Source organism: Triticum dicoccoides, chromosome 5B (assembly GCF_002162155.2).
Source record: "Triticum dicoccoides isolate Atlit2015 ecotype Zavitan chromosome 5B, WEW_v2.0, whole genome shotgun sequence".
Lineage (NCBI taxonomy): Eukaryota > Viridiplantae > Streptophyta > Magnoliopsida > Poales > Poaceae > Triticum > Triticum dicoccoides.
Genome location: NC_041389.1, coordinates 166,218,900 through 166,243,778, shown reverse-complemented (window position 1 = coordinate 166,243,778; position 24,879 = coordinate 166,218,900).

The following is a 24,879-nucleotide window of genomic DNA, read 5'->3' as shown; positions in this document are numbered from 1 at the left end:
GGCTCCTAAGGTCGGGGATGGCTCTGATTACCAACTTGTAACGCCCTCGATGCGGCTATAGCTCCCACGTGTCGAGGCACGACTTAGAGGCATAACCGCATTGAAAGCAATGTCGCAAGTGAGGCAATCATTACAACATCCCATGTAATATATAATAAAAGGGGGAGATAACATAGTTGGCTTACACTCGCCACGTCACATCAGAGTGCATAAATAACATCCATCAAACAAACACTCATGGCCCGACTACGGCGCCAAAATAGAAAATAACCCAACATGCGACAAGGTCCTGAATCGATAACCCCAACCAGGCACCACTACTGATCATCGGGAAAGGAAACATAATAACGCTGAGAGTCCTCGTCGAACTCCCACTTGAGCTCGTACTCGTCACCTGGAGCGAAATCACCTTGACTTGCATCTGGAGTTGTAGTATCTGTGAGCCACAGGGACTCAGCAATCTCACACCCACGCGATCAAAACTATTTGAGCTCATAGGAATGGATAAGGCAAATATATGTGGAGCTGCAGCAAGCGACTAGCATATGTGGTGGCTAACTTATACGCAAAAGAGAGCGAGAAGAGAAGGCAAAGCACGGTCGATACAAATATGATCAAGAAGTGATCCTATAGCAACCTACGTCAAGCATAACTCCAACACCGTGTTCACTTCCCGGAATCCGCCGAGAAGAGACCATCACGGTTACACACGCGATTGATGTATTTTAAATAAGGTCAACTTCGGGTTTTCTACAACCGGACGTTAACAAATTCCCATCTGCCCATAACCGCGGGCACGGCTTTCGAAAGTTCAATCCCTGCAGGGGAGTCCCAACTTAGCCCATGACAAGCTCTCACGGTCAACGAAGGAATAGACCTCCACCCGAGACATTCCGATCAGACTCGGTATCCCGGTACAACAAGACATTTCGACAGGGTAAAACTAAACCAGCAACACCGCCCGAATGTGCCGACAAATCCCGATAGGAGCTGCACATATCTCTTTCTCAGGGCACACTCAGATTTTCCTAGGTACGGGTAGGCCAGCCCAGAGTTGCCCCTGGTAGCCACCGGTAGCTGACAGGTGGACCAACACTCAGAGGAGCACTGGCCCGGGGGGGTAAAATAATGATGACCCTTGAGTCTGCAGAACCCAAGGGAAAGAAAAGGCTAGGTGGCAAATGGTAAAACCAATGTTGGGCATTGCTGGAAGAGCTTTACTTAAGACGAACTGTCAAGGGGTTCCCATAATAGCCCAACCGTGTAAGGAACGCAAAATCCGGGAACATAACACCGATATGACGGAAAACTAGGGCGGCAAGAGTGGAACAAAACACCAGGCATAAGGCTGAGCCTTCCACCCTTTACCAAGTATATAGATGCATTAATTAAGTAAGATATATGGTGATATCCCAACAAGTAAATAAAAGTTCCAACAAGGAACGGCTCCAATCTTCCACCTGCAACTAACAACGCTATAAGAAGGGCTGAGCAAAGCGGTAACATAGCCAATCAACGGTTTGCTAGGACAATGGTGGGTTAGGGGATCAACATGGCAATTGGGAGGCTGAAAAGCAAAAGGTAGGCATCGTAGCAGTGGCAAAGCAAAAGAGCGAGCAAACTAGCATAGCAAAGATAGTAGTGATTTCGAGGGTATGATCATCTTGCCTGCACAGTTGTCAGAGTTGACTGGATCCTCGCAAGCAAACTCAACGGGCTCCTCGGTAGCGAACTAGTCTCCCGGCTCTACCCAACAAGACAAACAAGCAACAAGGATACAATCAACCACGGCAAGACCAAGCAATATGATGAAATGACGATATGCTATGCGGGATGCGATGCGGGATGCAAAATGCAAGATATGACAGAAAATGCATGAACCTGGCATCAACTTGGAAAACCAAGTGTGTCACTGGATAGAGGGGATGAAATCGCTTGAAAACGATATAAAGATCATTGGAATCGGAGCTACGGTTTGGAAATGGCGAGCGTTTTAAGATATGACACTGGTATGCGATTTACAGCAAGTAGGCATCTAAATGCAACGAAATGAACATGCTACAGCCACCAAACATGAAAACAAAATACATGGTAGTGATGTACACAAGATGGTTGACAAAACACTAGCACTGAGCCAAAGGCAAATTCATCCATTAAGAGGTTCAAACAAGCATGGCTAAAACGCAAATGCAAAACAGATTTCAGACTTAGTGAAATTAACACTAGTCTGAAATTTCAGATCACGATGCTCTCTTCGGAGCAGCAAAACAACATGATAGAAAACCTGAACATGACAAGTAAGAACATGGCATGGAGCTACTCAACAAGCTTAAAAAAACACCCAAAGTGACCTGGGGCCAAAAGGGTTCACAAAATACTCTACCGAGCTCACGAACATAGCTCGAACACAATCAGTTTTCAGACTTAGTGAAAACTGAGACACGCTGAAATATAACTCACGAAGGCATGTAAACGAGCTCGATGCACTCACTACGGTACAAGTCATGGAAAGGAAAGCATATAACCAGCAAGAAGGCACAAAGTGCTAGCTACAGATGGCAAGAACGAAGGCATAGCATGCATGGAACACTAACGGTAGCATCGGCAAAATCGCAAACAAGTTGACGATCTGCCCGGATTAACAACGAAGCAAAAGTTGAGCTCGATTGAGTCAACCTAGAGCACTCCACATATGTAACCAAAGACATGGATGGATAGAGCATAACATAAATATCAAAACTCCCTTACTGATCATCCTCAAAAGAGGCACGGATCACTAGGAAACAAGCTGGACATATAGCATCACAAACTAAAATATCCCAGACTTAGTGAAAATCACTAAGTCTCTGAAATCAGCAATCTCAGGAACCTCTCTTCGCAAGCTTGCACAAGACAATACACACATCCTAAAAATGCATGGGTGGCACCTCTGGAAAGAAGACAAAATGCTTAACAATTCATCCCAAAGGGGCACAGGCATATCATGCACGAATTAAACATGGCAAAAATGACAAAAGTGCATGATGAACTAACGGATCTGCAATTTAACTCACGAAGCCTCCTTCTAACAGCATTTTGGGTATCAAGATGACCTCAAATGCAAATGATGCAATGGAATGAAATGATGTACATGTCGATACGAAGATTTTGATATATCATATGCCCAAAACGGAGCTACGATTACGGAGATACGAGCAGTCAAAGAATGCATCATGGACTAGGGTTTGGGGAAAAAATCAACCTATGCCCAGATCCAGATCTGGATCGGCACGCTTCCCGAGGCAGCGCCGGAGACACTGTAGCAGCCGGAGTCGGAGCTCGCCGGAGACGCGGCCGCCGGTCGGGGAGGAGGCTGCCGGGGCGGCGCCGGCGTGGAGGCGGGCGGCGCGGCGTCGGTGCTCCCGGGCGGCGAGGGGAACCGCGGGCGGCAGCGCGGAGGCGGCGGTGGTCGTGGTCGGCCGCGGGGAAGAGGCGAGTGGCGGCGGGGAGGCGGCACGCGGCGGCTCCGGTCACCGGCGTCGGGGAAGGAGGCGGCGCAGGCGTCGGGGTCGGGCGCGGGGGCGGCGACGCGGAGACGGGCCGCGGGGGCCGGCCTCGGGCTCCCGGGCCTCGGCGGCGGCGATGTGGGCCTCGCCCATGTGGCGGCACCGGAGTGGTCGGGGGCGCCGGCGGACGTGTCCGGTCAGGCGGCGGACATGTCCGTCGGTGGCTGGGAGCTGTTTTTTTTAGCTAGGGTTTGAGACGAGGGGATCCGGGATTTGGAGGAGGGGGTCTATAAATAGACATAAGTGGAGCTAGGAGAGTCCAAATGAGGTGCGGTTTTCGCCCACACGATCGTGATCGAACGCTCTAGGACATGGAGCAGAGTTTGGTGGGTTTTGGGCCAAATTTGGGGGGTGTTGGGATGCAACACACACGAGGCCTTTCCGGTCCATCGGTTAACCGTTGGAGTATCAAACGAAGTCCAAATGACCCGAAACTTGACAGGCGGTCTACCGGTAGTAAACCAAGGCCGCTTGGCAAGTCTCGGTCCAATCCGGAAATGTTTAAACCCCACACACGAAAAAAAGGTAGAAATGACCACCGGAGGAGAACGAAGCGCCGGAATGCAAAACGGACAACGGGGAAAAGGCTCGAATGCATGAGATGAACATGTATGCAAATGCCATGCACGTGATGACATGATAAGAGATGCACGAAAAAGAAAAACAACACGCGGAGACAAAAACCCAAACCCGAGAAATAAATATAACTTAGCGCCGGAGACGGCAAGAGTTGGATACAAATATGGAAAGTATATCTGGGGCGTTACATTCGTGGGCGACGACCATGGTGGGATAGACAAGGTTGCTTCTTCATGGACAATTCGTGGGTGGAGCCCTCCGTGGACTCGCGCAACCGTTACCCTTCGTGGGTTGAAGTCTCCATCAACGTGGATGTACGGTAGCACCACCTATCGGAACCACGGATAAAAAATCTTCGTGTCAACATTGCGTTTGCTTCCTCAAACTCCTCCCTTTACCTTCATATGCAATTGTTTTACATTCCGCTGCTATACTCTTAGAACTGCATGTGTAGGTTGATTGCTTGACTTGTGCTAAGTTGCTAAAATCTGCCAAGAACTAAAATTGGGAAAATGCTAGATTTTATTTGGTCAAGTAGTCTAATCACCCCCCCTCTAGACATACTTTCGATCCTAAGTGGTATCAGAGCTTTGGTCTCCATTTTTTGATTTCCATAGCTTTTGGTGGTCATAGCCTTGGTTTCACAACCTTGGAGAGTATGGCGTCTAGCGAGGGAAATTACCACCGTAGAGGTCCTTACTTTGATGGTACCAATTTTGCTAGTTGGAAGCATAAGATGAAAATGGATATTCTTGGACATAACCCCGCCGTTTGGGCTATTGTGTGTATTCGCTTGCAAGGTGAATTCTTTAATGGGAGAGAACTGAACCGTGAAGCTACCGTGGAAGAGTTGAAGATGCTGCAATACAATGCTCAAGCTTGTGATATTCTCTTCAACGGATTGTGCCCCGAAGAATTCAACAAAATCAGCCATCTTGAGAATGCAAAGGAAATTTGGGATACTTTGATTGATATGCATGAAGGTACCGACTCCGTCAAGGAATCCAAATTGGATGTGCCTCAAAGTCAACTTGACAAGTTCAAAATGAAGGATGGTGAAGGCATCGCTGAAATGTACTATAGGCTTGCTCTCATCACAAATGAGATTGTCGGCTTAGGAAGTGAAGAGATGACTGATAAATTCATCATCAAGAAGATCCTAAGAGCCTTGGATGTAAAATATGATACTGTGTGCACATTGATCCAAATGATGCCCAATTACAAAGATCTCAAGCCAATGGAAGTCATTGGAAGAATTGTTGCTCATGAGATGTCACTCAAGGATAAGGAAGAGCTCCACAACAAGTCAAGTGGTGCTTACAAAGCCTCATGTGAAGCTCCCACATCATCAAGTGAGAAACAAACCTTCAATGAAGAATTGAGCCTAATGGTGAAGAACTTCAACAAGTTCTAAAAGAGTAGAAGCAAGGAAAGAAGTTCCAAGTCAAGGTCCTACAATGACAAAAGATCTTCTAGTCATGAGCGTAATTGCTACAATTGTGGAAGACCCGGACACTATTCCAATGAGTGTACGGTTCCCTACAAAAGAAGAGAAGATTCTCCAAAAAGAAGGAGTAGAAGAGAAGAATTACCATCAAGAGAAAGAAGGAGTAGAGATGATCGTTATGAAGGAAGATCCTCTCGGAGAAGCAAGGATTTAGAAAGAAAGGATAAGTCATCAAGGGGCTACACAAAAAGAAAACATCAAGCTCATGTTGGTGAATGGGTATCCGGCTCCGACTCCGACAATCACTCCGAAAGAAGTTATCACTCGGACTCCGAATATACTCAAGATGAAGGTGTTGCTGGACTAGCACTTGTGACAACGAACTCCTACGACACATTTGACTCACCAACTGAAGGAATTGGGAGATGCCTCATGGCTAAGGTCCAAAGGTAACACATCCCGAGTATGTTGATTTCAATAGTGATGAAGATGATTTGCTAGGAGATGATGATTTGCTTGTTGACAACTCTAGTTATGAAAACTATGATGAATTTGCTATTAATCATGTTAATCTAGATAAAATGAATGACAATTATAAGGAGATTGAGCATTTAACTAAAGAACTAAACACTCTTAAGTTAGCTCATGAAACTACCTTGGAAGATTATCGAGAACTTTTAAAGACTCATGAGAAACTACACTTTGAAAAGCTCAACCTTGAGCAAGAGCATGAGTTTTTAAAGGCAATCAATGATGATCTTCACAACAAAGGTTCTTCTTACATTACCAAGCGTTTACTCTTGTCTACTTACATGACACAAGTTAAATCTAACAACAAGAACAAGAAAGATTCTTCATCTAGTAGTAACAACAATCATGCTAAATTCAATGTTGTTGCTTCTAGTAGTTCTCTTGATTCCACTAATGATTCTCTTAGCCAAGTTACACTTGAGCAAGAAAATAGCTTATTGAAGGGACTTATAGAGAAAGGTGTTTACAAGAGCCTTGTCAGAAGTAAGCAATTCGAGGAGATTGTACGCAAGCAAGGAAGGCACCGGAAGAATCAAGGTGTTGGTTTTGGACGATAGTTCAATGCCAATGGAGTTGAGTGGGAAGAAGATCAATACCCCAAGACGAAGTTTGTTCCTCAACAAGAGAAGTACGATCCTATTTCTTTCAAAGGAACACAAGTTCAAGATGATCTTCCACCACAAGACCACAAGCAAAAAGGCAAGGACAAGCTCCAAGAGGAGATTGGTGCATTTGAAGAAGGTCCTAAGGCCTTGGTCAAGTGGGTGCCCAAGACTACATCAAGTTCTAATTCGTCAAGTACGACTACAACTCCAAGGATTCCCATCAAGATGGTGTGGATCCCTAAGAAGAATAGCTAGAGAGTTCTTGAGGGTGACTCCGCCAACATACTTCACTCTTATCATTTTTGCAAGGACAAGTGCAAACAACTTCCATATCTTGCACTAGTCCAAGGAGTCACAAACCCTCTTGTTGGTAAGACGAGGAACTAGGTAACCTAATGCTTTCATGGACAACACCTTGTGTAAACATCACTCTATGACGATGGATATCTTTGCTTGTTCCTTGTGGGACTAACCCGTGTAGGTATTGAAAGTGCAACTCACTCCAATGGATTGCTCCCAATGATCTACATCAACATTGAGCATCCACATCTTCAACACCTACATGAAGTCATTATCGACAAAACCCAAGGTTAGTTCATCCCTCTTAGGGGGGATATCACATCTAGTGGGAGCTTTACTCTAAAAATTGAGCTAAAGCAACTCTAATGGTGTGAACACAACAATGCTTTATGTAAAAGTGGTATCCTCACCAGTGCTTAAACAATGAGTATGACCTATGATCAAATGTTCTCATTTGACTCCTAAGTCAATATACTCATATATCGATGACCTAGTCATTGCCAATTGCTTGATAGATGCTAGAATGTTTGTGCATGCTTTGTCACATATTTCATTTGTCATTTTATTGTGTGAGCATGTTGGATGCATATTTTACTCATTCGAGGACATCCATTTGTTGCTTTGATTGTTTGGCTTTTTCTCTTTTGCCGAATGGATGGACAAGAATGCCTAAGAACTCCCTCTAGCTATCTATGCTTTCTTCATCTCAAACTTTATTCATGCTACATCACAAAGTTTGATCAACTTAGATTTGAACCACTCTGTGTGAGGAGCACTCGGAGTCCCCGATTCGTCATAAAATTAAACTTCCAAAACCTCTTTGTGCATTTCGGTCATACCGAGATCACTAAGTTGATCTAGGTTTTCAATCTCGGTGCAACCGATTAGAACCTTTCGATCACACCGAGTTGCAGTAACTGCTCGCAGTTTTGCATCTCGGTACCACCGAGTTGTTCCACTCGGTCACACCGACAGGGTCAGGTTATATATACTGATGGGTCAAATTTTGGAAAATTTTCCGAAACCCTTCACCTGCGCGTAACCTGCTCTGCCTCTTCGGGTCTCCGGATCGTCTTCTCGCCGCTAGTGACCTCCCGCCGCTGGTCTCTGCTGCCGTCAACGGCAATCTGCTCCGCCGTTACCGCCGTAGCAAACACTCGCCGCTCTAGGGTAAGTGTTTGACCCCTTGTGTTGTCTTTTTCACTCCGATTCCTAGCACAAGGAAAATGCCATGTTTCTTGCCACGATTGAGATTGATCCATCCAGCTAAAACTTCCTTAAGTCTAGATTGATACGAAAATTTTAGGGTTAGCTCTCCGCAGAACTCATCTTGGACTGGCCGAACTGTAGAAATCAGTCTCACCGATTCGGCCTTGGCCATTGCACATGCGTTTTTCGGTCTGACCGAAACATGCAAATCGGTGTGATCGAGTTCAAGATTCTATGAAACCCTAGCAATCTCGGTGCCACCAAACTGTGACTTAGCCCTACCAAGTTCACTAGTTTACGTTCCAAGTGTTGCTTCGGTATCACCGAGTGTGTCAATTCGGTAGCTCCAAGATCACTTCTGTAGAGAACTAAAACTATGCTTTTTGACTCAATTGTTTTGCAAAACCTCTATACTTTGTGATGCTCATCTACTCTACCTCATCTACAACCTATTCACAGGGTCTACTGACAGTTTGCCTTAAGATGTCTGATCAAAGTGATAGTCAGAACAAGTCAGAGGAACAGGTTCAGTTGAGTGAGGGCACTAATCCCTCCAGCATCTATGATGAGGGCAGTAGGAGCACACCTAGTAACTTGCCAAAGGCAGCTACCAGGACAAGGAAGAGGAAAACCTCAGATTCTGAAGATGAGGATTATGTGGCTGTTGAGGATGAGGCCACTTCAAGGAAAAAGGTGCTAAAAAAGGAGTATGGTATAGCTGCTGCAACAAAGCCGGGAATGAAAACAAAGGCTCCAGCAAGAAGAGTTCCAATGTCAAAAGCCAGAGCCTCAACTGTTGAAGCTTCCAAGTCAAAGAAAGTTGCCACAGGTGAAACTATGAAGTTCGCAATTGAATCAGATGATGGTGAAGCAGCAGGTGATGGTAAGAAGAAGAAGAGGGCAAGAACCACTACTTCCAAAGTTATTGGCAAGCCCTCCATGATGAGAGATTCAGAAGAAGAAGAAGAATAAGAGGATGCTGCACCAGCACCCAAAGCTCAGAAACTCATGGGAGATGCAATCAGATCAGGGACTGCTCCATCTAATCCCAAAGCTGCTCCCAAGGCTGCTGCTCCAGCTCAAAAGACTAAACCCAAGAGGAACACCAGAAGTATTCCAGCTGAGGAGAAGAACAAGGCCCCAGTGCCTGAAGCTGAAGAAGAAGAAGATGATTCACTTGTTTTGAGAAAACTGAAGCCCAAGATCCCTGACCACAATGATGCACATCCCGTTGCAGAAAATATGAAAATCAAGAAGGATTCATGACTGAGATTATGGAGGACAGTCTGATCCATATGCTGTCAGGAGAAGAACTGCTATTGACTACATGTTTCACACTAAGGAACAACAAGACTTTTATGAGACATTTTCGCTTGACAAGAAGCCTATTGTGTGTGACATGAGATGGGTTGACTGGGAGTACATCAAGGATAATGAAGATCACTATCTAGGTGTATATGATAGCTTCAAAGCATGTGGAGTTGATACATTTGTTGCCCAGAAGCTCACCAAGTGGAATGATGAGCTGATCATGCAGTTTTACTCCACTGTCCACTTCTACCCAGATGGGAAGATCATCTGGATGTCAGAAGGTGCTAGGTACCAATCCTCTGTGGAAGAATGGGCTCAGTTGACAATGCCCCAGAAGAAAATGAAGATGACTTGGATGTTTATGCTGAGAAGAAGAAAGACCATAACACTATGGCACACATGTACAGAGAGATCCCAGATGATGCTTTGGAGACTCATAAGTTTGGATCTGTCCACTTCTTGTTGTCTGGTTTGCCTACCATCAACTAGATCCTAAGGCACACATTGCTACCCAAGTTAGGTGATCACAAGATGATCAGAGGACATGATATCAATTTGCTACATTTGTTTGATGTGCCTCAGAAGTTTAAAGTCATGAGTCTGATTGCAGAGATAATCAAAAGGACATCAGCTGACCAGAAGAGATCTTGTGGGTATGTGGCACGCCCAATATGCGACCCTATCCAAAAGGAACTCGAATGTCCCACTAAGGATAGACCCGCATATTGAAACGCTTTTGCAAGGTGGATATCATTACATGAACATTACATAATACATGGGGATACATACAAGAGGCATACAATGCCACATGAATACAACATCACAATACATGAGAGCATCATCCGACTACGGATGAAACACAAACAGAAACTCAAATGACATCCACCCTGCTAGCCCAGGCTGCCGACCTGGAACCTATCCCCTGATCGAAGAAGCAGAAGAAGAACTCCAAAACAAGCAAACATCACTCTCGCGTCATGATCATCGCATAACTTGTACCTGCAACTGTTGTTGTAGTAATCTGTGAGCCACGAGGACTCAGCAATCCCATTACCATGGGTATCAAGACTAGCAAAGCTTAATGGGAAAGGAAGGGGTAAAGTGGTGAGGTTGCAGCAGCGAATAAGCATGATATGGTGGCTAACATACGCAAATGAGAGCGAGAAGAGAAACAAAGGAACGGTCGTGAAGCTAGCAATGATCAAGAGGTGATCCTGAACACCTACTTACGTCAATCATAACACAAGAACCGTGTTCACTTCCCGGACTCCGCCGAGAAGAGACCATCACGGCTACACACGCGGTTGATGCATTTTAATTCAGATCAGGTGTCAAGTTATCTACAACCGGACATTAACAAATTCCCATCTGCCACATAACCGCGGGCATGGCTCTCGAAAGTTTATACCCTGCAGGGGTGTCCCAACTTAGCCCATGATAAGCTCTCGCGATCAATGAAGGATATTCCTTCTCCCAGGAAGACCCGATCAGTCTCGGAATCCCGGTTTACAAGACATTTCGACAATGGTAAAACAAGACCAGCAAAGCCGCCCGATGCGCCGACAATCCTGATAGGAGCTGCACATATCTCGTTCTCAGGGCAACACCGGATGAGACTAGCTACGAGTAAAACCAGACTTCGAGTTTCCCCGAGGTGGCCCCGCAAGCAGCGCAGTTCGGACCAGCACTTAGACAAGCACTGGCCCGGGGGGGGGATAAAATAAATATGACCCTCGGGTTGGCCGACCCAAGGGAAGGGTATAGGTGGTGGTGAGGCAAATGGTAAAACCAAGGTTGGGCCTTGCTGGACAAGTTTTATTCAAAGCGAACTGTCAGGAGGGTCCCATAAATCACCCGACCGCGTTAGGAACGCAAAAATCCGGGAACATAACACCGGTATGGAGGAAACTAGGGCGGCAAGAGTGGAACAAAACACCAGGCATAAGGCCGAGCCTTCCACCCTTTACCAAATATATAGATGCATTAATAATATAAGAGATATTGTGATATCCCAACCAAAATCCTGTCCACCATGGAGAAATCTTCAACTTCACCTGCAACTAGCAACGCTATAAGAGGGCTGAGCAAAGCGGTAACATAGCCAAACAACGGTTTGCTAGGAAGGGTGTCAAAGGTTAGAGGTTCATGGCAATTTGGGAGGCTTGATGAGCAAATGATAGGTAACGCAACATAGCGATAGAACGAGCAACTAGCATAGGAATGATAGTAGTGAGATCCAAGGTGACGGTCATCTTGCTTGAAATCCCGCAAGGAAGAAGAACAAGTCCATGAAGAAGATGAAGCCACGTAGACGAACCAAGCGGAGACGAACGAATCCTCACGATCGCAACGAAACGGGAACTATCGAGAAGAAGCACACAACATGGTAAACACACCACACATAGACAAGACATGATGCACAACAAGCATGATGCATGACAAAGCTACATGAAGCTACTCATGGCAAGAAATGATGCAAACAAGAACAACACATCAAGGCAAGTTTAAATGAGTCCGGAAACAACATATAAGAATTCCGGTAAGTCCTCATATGCATATTTCGAAATTGGTCCAGATCTAAATAAACATTATGTTCAAGTTGTTAAACAGCAAGTTAGGGTGCACCACGATGAACTACATGAAATTCTAGTCAAGTTACATATAAAGTTCATTTAGTTCGGAGCTACGACCTAGAAGATATGAGCAAAACAAGTTAAACATGGCATTGATGCTAAATGCATACAAACATCAAGCAAACACCTCAAAACAAGGATGCAACATGATAATATGAAACTATATGCAAAATCAAGCAAGTTTCATATAGAGCACACTCAAAACGGAGCAACGGTTCAACACACACACAGTATACAAGTTATAACAACAATCTGTCCAAAACAGCAACTAGGCACATTGCAAGCATCAAAACATCATGCTACAGCACCCCAACATAATAACAAAAGTCATGGGCATGAAGTACTGGTAAAGAATAACAAAACATGAACACTGAGCTATCTCCAGAAACTACTAGAACATGCTCAAAAAGACATGGGAAGATTGCAAATATTAACAGTTTCAGACTTTGCAGAAATAACATCAGGTGCAATGTTTAGAGCAAGCAAACAACATGTTACAGAAACTCATCATGGCAAACAAAGGCATGGAATGAATCTACTAATTGCATAGATCAAAAGACCCTTACTGACCATGAGCCAAAAAGGCATAGAAAATATGATGGCACCCATGTAAACATGGCAAGTTATATGACAGATTCATACATGGCAGGAACAACGATAAGTAGGCATGTTGGTGAGCTTGAACCACTCACCACAGAGAATTATATGGCATGGAAAGGCAACCAACAGTAAGAAAACATGTTTATGAAGCTAAGCATGGCAAGAACAAGTTCATAGGGTGCATGGATCACTAGAAAAACACATGGCCAAAACTGAACTTAATATTAACAGGTTGACAGCAACATTATTTAGCAAGTTTGGAGCAAGATGACAACAAGCTACAGCAGGCTATAATTTCAACCAAGGGCATGAATGGATAGAGCAAGACATGTATAACAACTCATCCTTAGTGAACATCTCCAGAATAATGCACGAAATGACTTGTAGAAGCAGGTTTACATAGCAACAAAATATAACAGAATCAGCCTAGCAAAACAGCAACAGCAAGTACTCTACTTAAAAAGCTCGATGCACTCAGCACACAACTCACAAAAATACATGGATAGCACACCTGGAAAGATGGCATATCATAGATCAAAACACATGTAGACATCAACCTCATAGGATGCACACATCAAACATGGCAAAAATGACAAATGAGCATGTTATAACAGTTTCAGCAGATTAACATTAACATGCACTCTTCCAACAGTATTTCGGGCATCAAGATGAACTCAAATGAAAATGATGCAATGGAATGAAATGAAGAACTCGTCGAGGCGAACAATTTGACATATTACACGCATGAAACGGAGCTACGGATGTAGAGATACGGCATGATGAACATGGCATGACAATGCAAAATTATTTCGGGACAGCAAAAAACGGAGGGGGGGAAGAGTCAACCGTTCAGATCTGGAGCGGGACGACGCGGATCCCGAGGCGGCGGCGGCTCCGGTCAACGGCGACGAGGGAGATGGCTGGAGAAGGCCATCGGAGGGGCGCTCCGGCCGGATCCGGCCGGATCCGGTGCGGCCGCGACAGAGGCGGGGTCGGGCGCGAGGCCGGAGGCGGCGCCGGCACGAGGAGGCGAGCCGGGCGGCGGCCGGCGGAGGCGACCCCGGGCGGCGGTGGAGCAGAGCCGGGCCCCGCGGGCCTGGCGTGGGCCCCGCGGGCCGGCGGAGGCGGGCGGCGGCGGCGGACAGGTGGCGACGCAGGATTCGCCGGGGCGGTGGCGCGGACGCGTCCGGCCGGGGACGGACATGTCCGGCGCGCGGAGGAGGAAGAAAGCTAGGGTTTCGGGGGGATTAGACCGCGAATTTCGGGGGAAGGGCTATATTTATAGGTAGAGGGAGCTAGGAGTGTCCAAATGAGGAGCGGTTTTCGCCCACACGATCGTGATCGAACGACCGAGAGCATGGAGGGGAGTTTGCTGTGTTTGGGCCACTTTTGAGGGGGTGTTGGGCTGCAACCAAAGAGGCTTTACGGTTACCCGGTTAACCGTTGGAGTATCAAACGACCTCCAAATGGCACGAAACTTGACAGGCGGTCTACCGGTGCTACACCAAGGCCGCTTGGCAAACCTCGGGCCATTCCGAGAAAGTTTAATACCCGCTCACAACGAGAGACAAACGGGGGACGCCGGGGGACATAGGAGTGCCGGATTGCAAAGCGGACAACGGGGAAAATGCTCGGATGCATGAGACGAACATGTATGCAAAATGAAATGCACATGATGACATGATAAATTGCAACCCGCAAGCAAATGACATGGCAACAACGGCGAATAACTGACAGACACCTGGCGCATCGCATCCGGGGCGTTACAGTATGCCCCACAAATTCAGGAGCTCATCAACTCCAAGATGGCCACAGGCAAATATCTATTAGATAAGGTGCACCTGCCCATCTACCCTGAGTATGAAGACAACACTGTTGTCATGAATGAGAATGAACCATCATCAGCTCAAGCACATGAGAAGAGAGAGAAGGCAAGGGCAGAGAGGCATCTCTAGTGTTCTTCAAGAGCAAGCAAGACCAGCTTGGATATCTGATCCAATCCACTTTGAGGATTGAGAAGGGCTTGGCCACCCTGACTCAAAACCAGGAGGTTTGGAGAGGATCATTGAGCAGAAATTCTATGATCTTGATGTCAAGGTAACTGAGATCCAAACTGCAGTTGAGCAGCTTTAGGAGGAAGCAGAGGAGAAGAAGGGCAAGTCTACTACAGATGCTTTTGCTAGAGTGCCCAGAGGACAGAGATCTACTGCAGTGATAGTCACAGATACTAGATCTACAGTATCATCACCAGCTGGTACAGCTCTAGTGCCACCTCCAGCAGCCACTCCACCAGCTCCAGCTACATCAACAGAAGCTTTCATCCTTGGATCCATCTCTACACCACCTCCCGAAGACCAAGCCTGAGAGTCGTTCAGCACTATGCATTTTTGAACTTTTTGGTAACTTGTTGCCAAAGGGGGAGAAAATGTATAGATCATAGGCTTTGAGAGAGAGTGTTGCTTTTTCTCTTGTTTTTGGTTGAACTTCTTGATTGTGTGCTTGTGAGATACTTGTTTACTTGTTCGATCATGTGTTTGATCATATGCTACCCTTAATGCTTGTCGGATGATATTATCTCTTATATCCTTATATGATCATTCACTTGCTTGGTGATGAGTGCATGCATTTAACTTCTATCATTTTGAGCGCTCCACCAAGATGTATGTGACATGGAAGAGTGACCCATGATCCTAACACATTGTGCATTTGCAGTCCAAAGAAAATTTTAAATAATGCACAAATTTAGAGGGAGCTGTTGCTTATCACATACTTCTCAAAGCGACGATGTTTTTCAATCTTATTATCATTTGTCGAAGCTTTGATCTATAGGTTGTCATCAATTACCAAAAAGGGGGAGATTGAAAGTGCAACTATCCCTGGGTGGTTTTTGTAATTCCTAACAACATATAGATCATTGACCTAATGCTATTTCAAGATAAATATTTCAGGAATGCTCAATGTTTGGCATGGCATGGATGAGAAACGTGGACCCCTCAAAATGCTAAAGACAAAAGGATTGGCTCAAGCTCAAAGCACAAGACTCTACATTTTTCATTTTAGTGATCCAAGATCACATTGAGTCCATAGGAAAAGCCAATACTATCAAGAGGGGGAGAGGTGTTGCTTAATGAGTTTCTTGCTCAAAGTGCTTAGTGATATTCTCCAAAAACCCTCAACTACTTTCTCACATCCACATATGCCCCAAACTAGAAGTCAAACTCGGCCCCACCGAAACTTTCTATCCGGCACCACTGAGTTCAGTTGACATAGCCACTGCCAGAAACTCTAATCTTTTCGGTCTCACCTATAGGGATCTCGGTCTCACCGAGATGGGATTGTAATCTCTTCATTTCCCTTAATAACATTTTGTTCAAACCGAGATGAGCGATCGGTCCCATCGAGATTGCAATGCAAACTCTCTGTTTCCCTTTCGTAACATTTCGGTCCAAGCGAGATGACCGAATCATGTCCCATCGAGTTTGCCTGACCAACTCTCTCTTCGTCTATTACCAAAATCGGTCTCACCGAGTTTGTGTGATCGGTCTCACCGAGATTACATTATGCCCTAACCCTAACGATATCGGTCCCACCGAGTTGACATGTCGATCCCACCGAAATGCCTAACGGTCACATTATGAACTAAATCGGTCTGACCACATAAATCACTTGTGTTGAGGTCAAGATATTACATTCCAACCACATAAATCTTGATCTCTAGCCTTCCCCAAGTTGCTTTCCACTCAAATCATCTTTCCACCAAATCCAATCCTATGAGAGTGAGTTGAGTGTTGGGGTGACTATCATTTGAAGCACAAGAGCAAGGAGTTCATCATCAACACACCATTTGTTACCTCTTGGAGAGTGGTATCTCCTAGATTGGTTAGGTGTCACTTGGGAGCCTCCGTCAAGATTGTGGAGTTGAACCAAGGAGTTTGTAAGGGCAAGGAGATCGCCTACTTAGTGAAGATCTACCCGAGTGAGGCAAGTCCTTCGTGGGCGACGGCCATGGCGGGATAGAAAATGTTGCTTCTTTGTGGACCCTTCGTGGGTGGAGCCCTCCATGGACTCGCGCAATCGTTACCCTTCGTGGGTTGAAGTCTCCATCAATGTGGATGTACGATAACACCACCTATCGGAACCACGGATAAAAAATCTCCGTGTCAACATTGCGTTTGCTTCCTCAAACTCCTCCCTTTACCTTCATATGCAATTGTTTTACATTCCGCTGCTATACTCTTAGAATTGCATGTGTAGGTTGATTTCTTGACTTGTGCTAAGTTGCTAAAATCTGCCAAGAACTTAAACTGGGAAAAGGCTAGATTTTATTTGGTCAAGTAGTCTAATCACCCCCCTCTAGACATACTTTCGATCCTACACCCTCTTTCACAAAAGATTTCTTGAGAGGAGGAGGTTGTTTGGTCTTGTCATTCTTCTTCTTTTTCTTGGACTTGGGTGCGAACCCAACTCCCTCCTTGGCCACAACTTCCTTTTGATTGCTCAAAAGGTCATTGAGATTCTTCTCACCTTGTATGCAAGAGATAAGACCTTTCTCAAGTTGCTCCTTCAACTTGGCATTCTCCTCCACAAGATGCACATGCTCACAACACGGGTTAGTAGCATTTGCATTATCAATCAAGACCATATGAGGAAAAGTGGCTTTCTCCTTGGTTAGCTTCACTTGGATTTGATCATGAGACTCCTTGAGGCTAGCATGAGCACCCTTCAAGGCCTTGTGAGCCTTGTCAAGTATATCAAACTCCTCCTTGAGTCTAGCATGGTCAAGCCCAAGTTTAGCCTTCTTGAAATCAAGCACATGAGATACAACAAGAGCATGATCAAGATCTTTCTTTAATTTAGCATGGTCATCGTTGTGTGACTCCTCAAGAGCCAAACGATGAACATGCTCTTCCTCAAGCGCATTAGAGAGATCCGGTATCTCATCGGCATAGTCACGACTATGACCTTCCATCTTAGATATGGTTTCTTCATGAGCCTCGATCATCTCATTGGCTTCACCAAGTTGTTCCAAGAGAGCAACGAAGTGCTTCTTGGATTTTCCCTTGAGCTTACTCATAAAAGACTCAAATTCATTTACTTCCTCATTAGACCACTCACTTTCATCAATGCAATCCGTCAAGGAAGGATTAGTAATGATGGTAGTTTTGATGTTGGAGGTTACCTTGTTGGTGGCTTTGGCCATGAGGCACTTGGCGGTGATGTTCTCGTTGGGTGAATTGAAGAGAGACACCCGTGGAGTTGTGGCAATGGCAACGAGGGACATGTCCATGGCTTCACCATCTTCATCATCATCATCATCATCCTCATTGTATTCTTCTTGTGCCACCAACCCTTTGGTCAGAGTCTTCTTGGTGAAGTTGTTCTTGTTAGGGAAGGACTTGGCTTTGTCTTTATGGATGAGCTTGCCATCATTGTCTTCCCGCTTCTCGTAAGGGCACTCCACAACTAAATGGCTCACATTGCCACAATTGTAACATGTTCTGACACATTTCTTGCCCTTGAAGCTACTTGAGTTGTTCTTGTTGAAATTGGGCCTTGAGTTCTTCTTGCTCCAAAATTGCCTTGAAGCAAGAGGCATGTGCTCATGATAATCATATTTCGTATCTTTGGTGTTGCTCTCCTCATATTCCTCTTCATCCTCTTCTTCTACACTAGCCTTGGCCTTCAAGGCAAGGTTGGGCTTCTTTTCTCTTTGAGAATGCAACACCACATTGTCGGCGGTCTTGTCCAAGATCCTCATCGCCACAAACTCATCCAATACTTCACTTAAGGACAATGTGTGGAAGTCTGGCCTTTGACGGATGACGGAGGACATGGCCTTGTGGTAAGGAATCATGGCCTTGAGGAATTTGTGCTTGATCCAATTATCATCCATATACCTGCTCCCATGATCTCGGAAAGAGACCGCCAGAGTGGTTAATCTCTGGTAAAGCTCACGAGGTTATTCATCTTCATTCGTTGCAAATTCATCGGCTTTATCTTGCACCACTTCATAGTTGGAGCGTTGAATGCTTGTGCTTCCCTTGTAAAGAGAAACAACATGGTGCCATGCTTCCTTGGCCACGATGAACAGACGGAGATGTGCAATGTCTTTGGATGGAATTGCGTCTTGGATGATGAAGAGGGCATTCTCATTGAATTGATGATCTGCGGCTTTTCTCGGGGTAAAAAGTTGCTTGGGTCATGCAGATAGAAACCTTGCTCAATAATTCTTTAAAGATTAATATTAACATGGTTTAAATGACGTTTAAAGAGATATACCCAAGAGTCAAAATCCTCATTTTTCACAATCTTAGGAGGAGAACCCACATGATTTAAATGAGTGGAGGGAACCGGTCCTCCATAAGTAAGAGGTGGTTCAACATGGGCAAAGATGATGCTACCATTTCTACCACTAGATAAAGGAACTTTATCACTAGAAGCTTCCCCCTAATCAGAGTTGGCATCCGCCACCTTGTTAGTGGGAGCGGCCACTTCCAAAGGTGCGGTGGATAATTTAAGACCATCAAGGAACTCTTTGAACATGCCTTTGACCTCGGTCGCCATGGAGGTTTTCAATGTGTCCAAAGCCACATTGAATTCCTCACGTGAGACTGTGGATCCCCCATCGGTCGTAGATGAAGAAGGATTCACACCGGGGTGCACCTCCTCACCATCTATGGTGTTAACAATACTCTTAGGACGGTAAAGCCGTTGATTAAGAGATGAGGCTCTGATACCAATTGAAAGGATCGATATAGTTGACTAGAGGGGGGGGGGGTGAATAGGCAACTAACAATTTTAGCTTTTCTTTACCAAATTAAACTTTGCATCAAAGTAGGTTGTCTAGATATGCAACTAGGTGAGCAACCTATATGATGCAACAACAATAAGCACACAAGCAAGCAAGGGATATAACACAATATAGCTTGCACAAGTAAAGGTGAGAGATAACCAAAAGCAGAACCGATGGAGACGAGGATGTGTTACTGAAGTTCCTTCCTTTTGAGGGGAAGTACGTCTCTATTGGAGCGGTGTGGAAGAACAATGCTCCCCAAGAAGCCACTAGGGCCACCGTATTCTCCTCACGCCCTCACACAATGCGAGATGCCGTGATTTCACTATTGGTGCTCTTGGAGGCGGTGACCGAACCTTTACAAACAAGGTTGGGGCAATCTCCACAACTGAATTGGAGGCTCCCAACGACACCATGAAGCTTCACCACAATGGACTATGGCTTCGCGGTGACCTCAACCGTCTAGGGTGCTCAAACACACAAGAGTAACAAGATCCACAAGGGATTAGTGGGGGGAATCAAATTTCTCTTGGTGGAAGTGTAGATCAAGGCCTTCTCAACCAATCCCTAGAGAATAAAGTTTGATTGGCTAGCGAGAGAGATCGGGCGAAAATGGAGCTCATAGCATCAATGGAGCTTTGAGGTGGAAGAGGTGGTCAACTCGGAGAATAAGACTCCCCTTTTATAGTCAAGGGACAAATCCAACCTGTTGGCGTTCTGGGAACGGGGGTCCCCAGACTTACCTGCCTACGGCTTGCAGCGTGGCTAAACCAGTGGCCCAGTACGACCCGTCTTCATCACCCAAGTTCAAGACCCTCGCAAGGGGCCAAGCCTCGTGGGGTAGATGACACAAGGCTTGCTCTGGGGCGGCCTCACCAGACAGGCTCACGAGGAGGTGGATAGATCAAGGCAAGGGGTACCTCGCGAGGTGCTCATGATGCAAGCCATGAAGATCAAGACCAGGCAGGTGCCAGCCTGCGCAGTTTCCTCGTTTCCTCTTTGGTGCAAAGGGGGCAAGTGCAGGCACGGAGTACCGATGCATCAAGGAAAGGTTTCCATATCGATGCAACGAGACCAAGATCAGCAGGACGGCAGGACAAAGGTCACCGTGGAGCCCAAGACGGCGTCATCGCCAGTGCCTTTGGTAGTCAAAGACCACCTTTAGTCAGGATAGCTTGTACTAGCCGTCCCCTTACAAAATGGCCGTTGTTGGCTCCCTTCCCGCTCAATATTTGGGAAGAGGACCAGGGCCTCTATAAATAGAGATAGCCAACATAGTAGGAAGGGATCGAATCCTTCCCAAGTAGAACTACACACCACCACAAGAACACCCCTTGCGAGGCTGTTCTTCCTCTGTACTGTTCATCATCAGCCCAAAGAGGCAATCCACCACACCACACACAAGAGTAGGGTATTACACCACAACGGTGTCCCGAACCTGTATAAACCCCATGTCTCATGTGTTGTTCATCGTGCTAGCTTAGAATCACGGCGAGGTTTTGTGGCGTGGATCGGTAGGGAGAAGATCTTCATGCGCACCCCAGAGTTTGAACCTTAAGTGTTTTGCCGGAACCCGATATCCGACATTTGGCGCGCCAGGTAAGGGTGCACCAAAATCCTCTTTCCGCCGATTTTTGTTCCACTGCTTCGTCGCATCCATGTCCAGCGACCCGACGACCAACGCCGACCGCTGGGCGGCATGGCCTGCCCATGCCGCGCCGCCTGCCAAAGGTGATCTCAACCCCGCGCCTCAGGCAGCGCGCGCTTCGCAGAACGCTGCGGGACGTGATAACCCGCAAGTATACGGTATAGTTGTAGCCTCTTTCGATAAGTAAGAGTGTAGAAGCCAATGAGGAGCTAAAGGTAGAACAAATAGTCTCTCAAGTCCTATCGGCCACTAATACGACTCTACGCACGCTTGACGTTCGCTTCACCTAGAACAAGTATGAAACTAGAGGTACTTTGTAGGTGTGATAGGATAGGTTTGCAATATAATAAAGAACACATAAATAAAAAGTAGGGGCTGTTTAGATAAAGATGCAATGAAGTAAATATAGCGAGTGTGTAAAAGTGGTGGTAGGAGTTGTGAAATTGTCCCTAAGCAATTGACTATGTTACTAGACTGGTAATCACTATTGCAATTCTATTTGAGGGAGAGGCATAAGCTAACATACTTTCTCTACTTGAATCGTATGCACTTATGATTGGAACTCTAGCAAGGATCCGCAACTACTAAAGATTCATTAAGGTAAAACCCAACCATAGCATTAAAGCATCAAGTCCCCTTTATCCCATACGCAACAATCCCCTTACTCGGGTTTGTGTTTCAGTCACTCACACAACCCACTATAAGCGAATCGTTTGTGTTTCAGTCACTCACGCAACCCACTATAAGCGAATCATGAACGCATTGCAACACCCTACATCGGGAATCCCTCATGCTTGCGCGACACAGAGGACACAATAGGACAACACCAATAATAAAACATGCAACTCAAACCAATCATAGCAATTCATCAATCACCGATAGGACAATGGAAATCTACTCAGACATCATATGATGGCAACACATCATTGGAAAATAATATGAAGCATAAAGCACCATGTTCATGTAGAGGGTAAAACGGGTTGCGGGAGAGTGGACCGCTGGATATAGATGGGGGAAGGTGATGGAGGTGTTGCTGAAGATGACGGCGGTGTTGATGAAGATCGCGGTGATGATGATGGCCCCCGGCGGCGTTCCGGCGCCACCGGAAGCAAGGGGGGAGAGCCCCCCTTCTTCTTCTTCTTCTTCCTTGACCTCCTCCCTAGATGGGAGAAGGGTTTCCCCTCGGGTCCTTGGATCCCATGGCATGGGAGGGGCGAGAGCCCCTCCGAGATTGGATCTATCTCTCTGTTTCTGCGTTCTCAGATTCTGCCCCTTCACCGTTTCTTTTATATCCGGAGACCCGTAACTCCGATTGGGGTGAATCTTTCGCCCAGATCTTTCTCATAAAATTAGCTTTCTTGCGGCAAAAGAAGAGCGTCAACCGCCTTACAGGGGGCCCAGGAGAGTCCAGGGCACGCCTGCCTCCCTGGGGTGCGCCCCCTATCTCCTGGCCCCCTCGGGCACCGTCTCGCGTTGATTTTACTTCCCAAAAATCACAAATATTCCAAAATAATTCTCCATCCATTTTTACCCCATTTGTACTCCGTTTGATATTGGGTTTCTGCAGAACAAAAAACAAGCAACAGACAGGAACTGGCACTGGGCACTGGATCAATATGTTAGTCCCAAAAAATAGTATAAAAAGTTGTCAAAAGTATACAAAAGTTGAATAATATTGGCATGGAACAATCAAAAATTATAGATACGACAGACGTATCAGGACGCGGGCGACGCGGTCAAAAGCGCCACCTACCCTCACTCCGCGGCAGGTGCGATTAGCATCAAGGGCCTCAAACCACACCGCGGACACGGTGCAGCGCACCCGACAGGAACAAGCGAACATGAGGACCGCGCTCACGGTGGCTCGGGAGCTGCTACGGTGCAAGCTGCACGAGAGCGGCCATGACATGTTGCTGGAGCGCGTCGCCGAGCTCCTGGATGCCGCAGCTTCGGGGGAGCCTCCTTTCTGCGTCCAACTTCCATCCCAGGCCCCGGGCGGATCATATGGCGGGCCCATCCGCGCCCGTGCACCCTCAGGCGTGCCACAAGGCTTCATCAACACCACCTCAACCATCGGCACAGGGCGACAAGTTGCACCAACACCACCCCCAGTGAGCGAGGGCATGCGCATTGCCGCCTACGGCCTGGGCGGGCCGCCACCCTATCACCCCCAACACGGCACTTCGAGCCAAGAGTGTGGGGCACTAAGGCAAATCCTTCGGGGCGGCGACCTTGGAGGCTTACGTGCCCCACATGGTGGATCGGGAATACGCACTGGAAGACGACCATGGCCTGTTCCTCGGGCCAGGCTGGGAGGAAGAGACGCTAGAAGCCGAGCCTTTTCAGGAGCCTCAAGGAAGCCTCACCAACCACGCTCGCGGCAGTAGCTATCAGTTACCGCTAATTCCGCAGGAGCAAGCTTATGCTAACCATGGGTCGCAGGAAGTTCAGGTAACTGCAGCAGAAGGCTACCCCAGCTCAGCAGCCTCCCTTCCGCTAGGAGGGGCGCACTAGGGGCTGCAGGAGAGGGGTCGGGAGCTAGGCCCCTCCCCACGACGCACGGAGCAAGGTGTTCCCCGGAGGTAGGCCCTATACCGGGAGGTGCTGCAAAGCCTGCCCTCGGTAGAGGACCCGTAGTCACCGGGGGAACCGCTGGCGTCCCATTTACCCCGTTGGCGTCATCCTTGGTTTCCAGTCGCCGTAAATGTTGGTCAAGGGTGGCGCATGGTGGGGCCCTCATCTGGCGATATGAAGCAAGGCCGGTACCTGTGAAGAAGGCCCAGTGCTTGTGAAGCTCGCCGCCCGTGACACTCTCACGTAATAATGAGTCAGGGCTGTACATGCCCCGGAGTCTCCGGAGAGCCGCCATCGGGCCTCGGGGGCTCCCTCTCACACCCACTGGCAGCACTTAGCTTCGCGCTGGTGTAACGCCCCGGATTCGATGCGCCAGGTGTCCGCCAGTTATTCGCCGTCGTTTGCCTTGTCATTTGCTTGCGTGTTGCACTTTGCCATGTCATCATATGCATTTCATATCATGTCATCATGTGCATCGCATTGGCATACGTGTTCATTTCATGCATCCGAGCATTTTCCCCGTTGTCTGTTTTGCAATCCGGCACTCCTATGTCATCCGGCGTCCCCTTTTTGCCTCTTCTCTTGTGAGGGTGTTAAACTTTCTCGGAATGGCCCGAGGTTTGCCAAGCGGCGTTGGTATAGCACCGGTAGACTGCCTGTCAAGTTTCGTGCCATTTGGAGGTCGTTTGATACTCCAACGGTTAACCGGGTAACCGTAAAAGCCTCTTATGTCTTGCAGCCCAACACCCCTCCAAAGTGGCCCAAAACCCATCTAAGTCACCTCCATGCTCTCGATCATTCGATCGCGATCGTGTGGGCGAAAACCACTCCTCATTTGGACTCTCCTAGCTCCCTCTATCTATAAATATGTGCCTCCCCCCAAAATTCGCGGATGAATCCCGGTCTAACCCTAGCCTCCTTCAACCCCGCGCCGCCGGACACGTCCAACTTCGCCGGACGTGTCCACCGGCCATGTCACCTAGCCAATCAGAGGCCGCCACCTCCGCAACCGCCGCCACCGCGCCCAATAACGGCCTGCCACGTCCGCGCCGCCCGGGGCCTAGATCCGGCCCGCCCCGTGCCGAACCGGGCCGCGCCGGACCC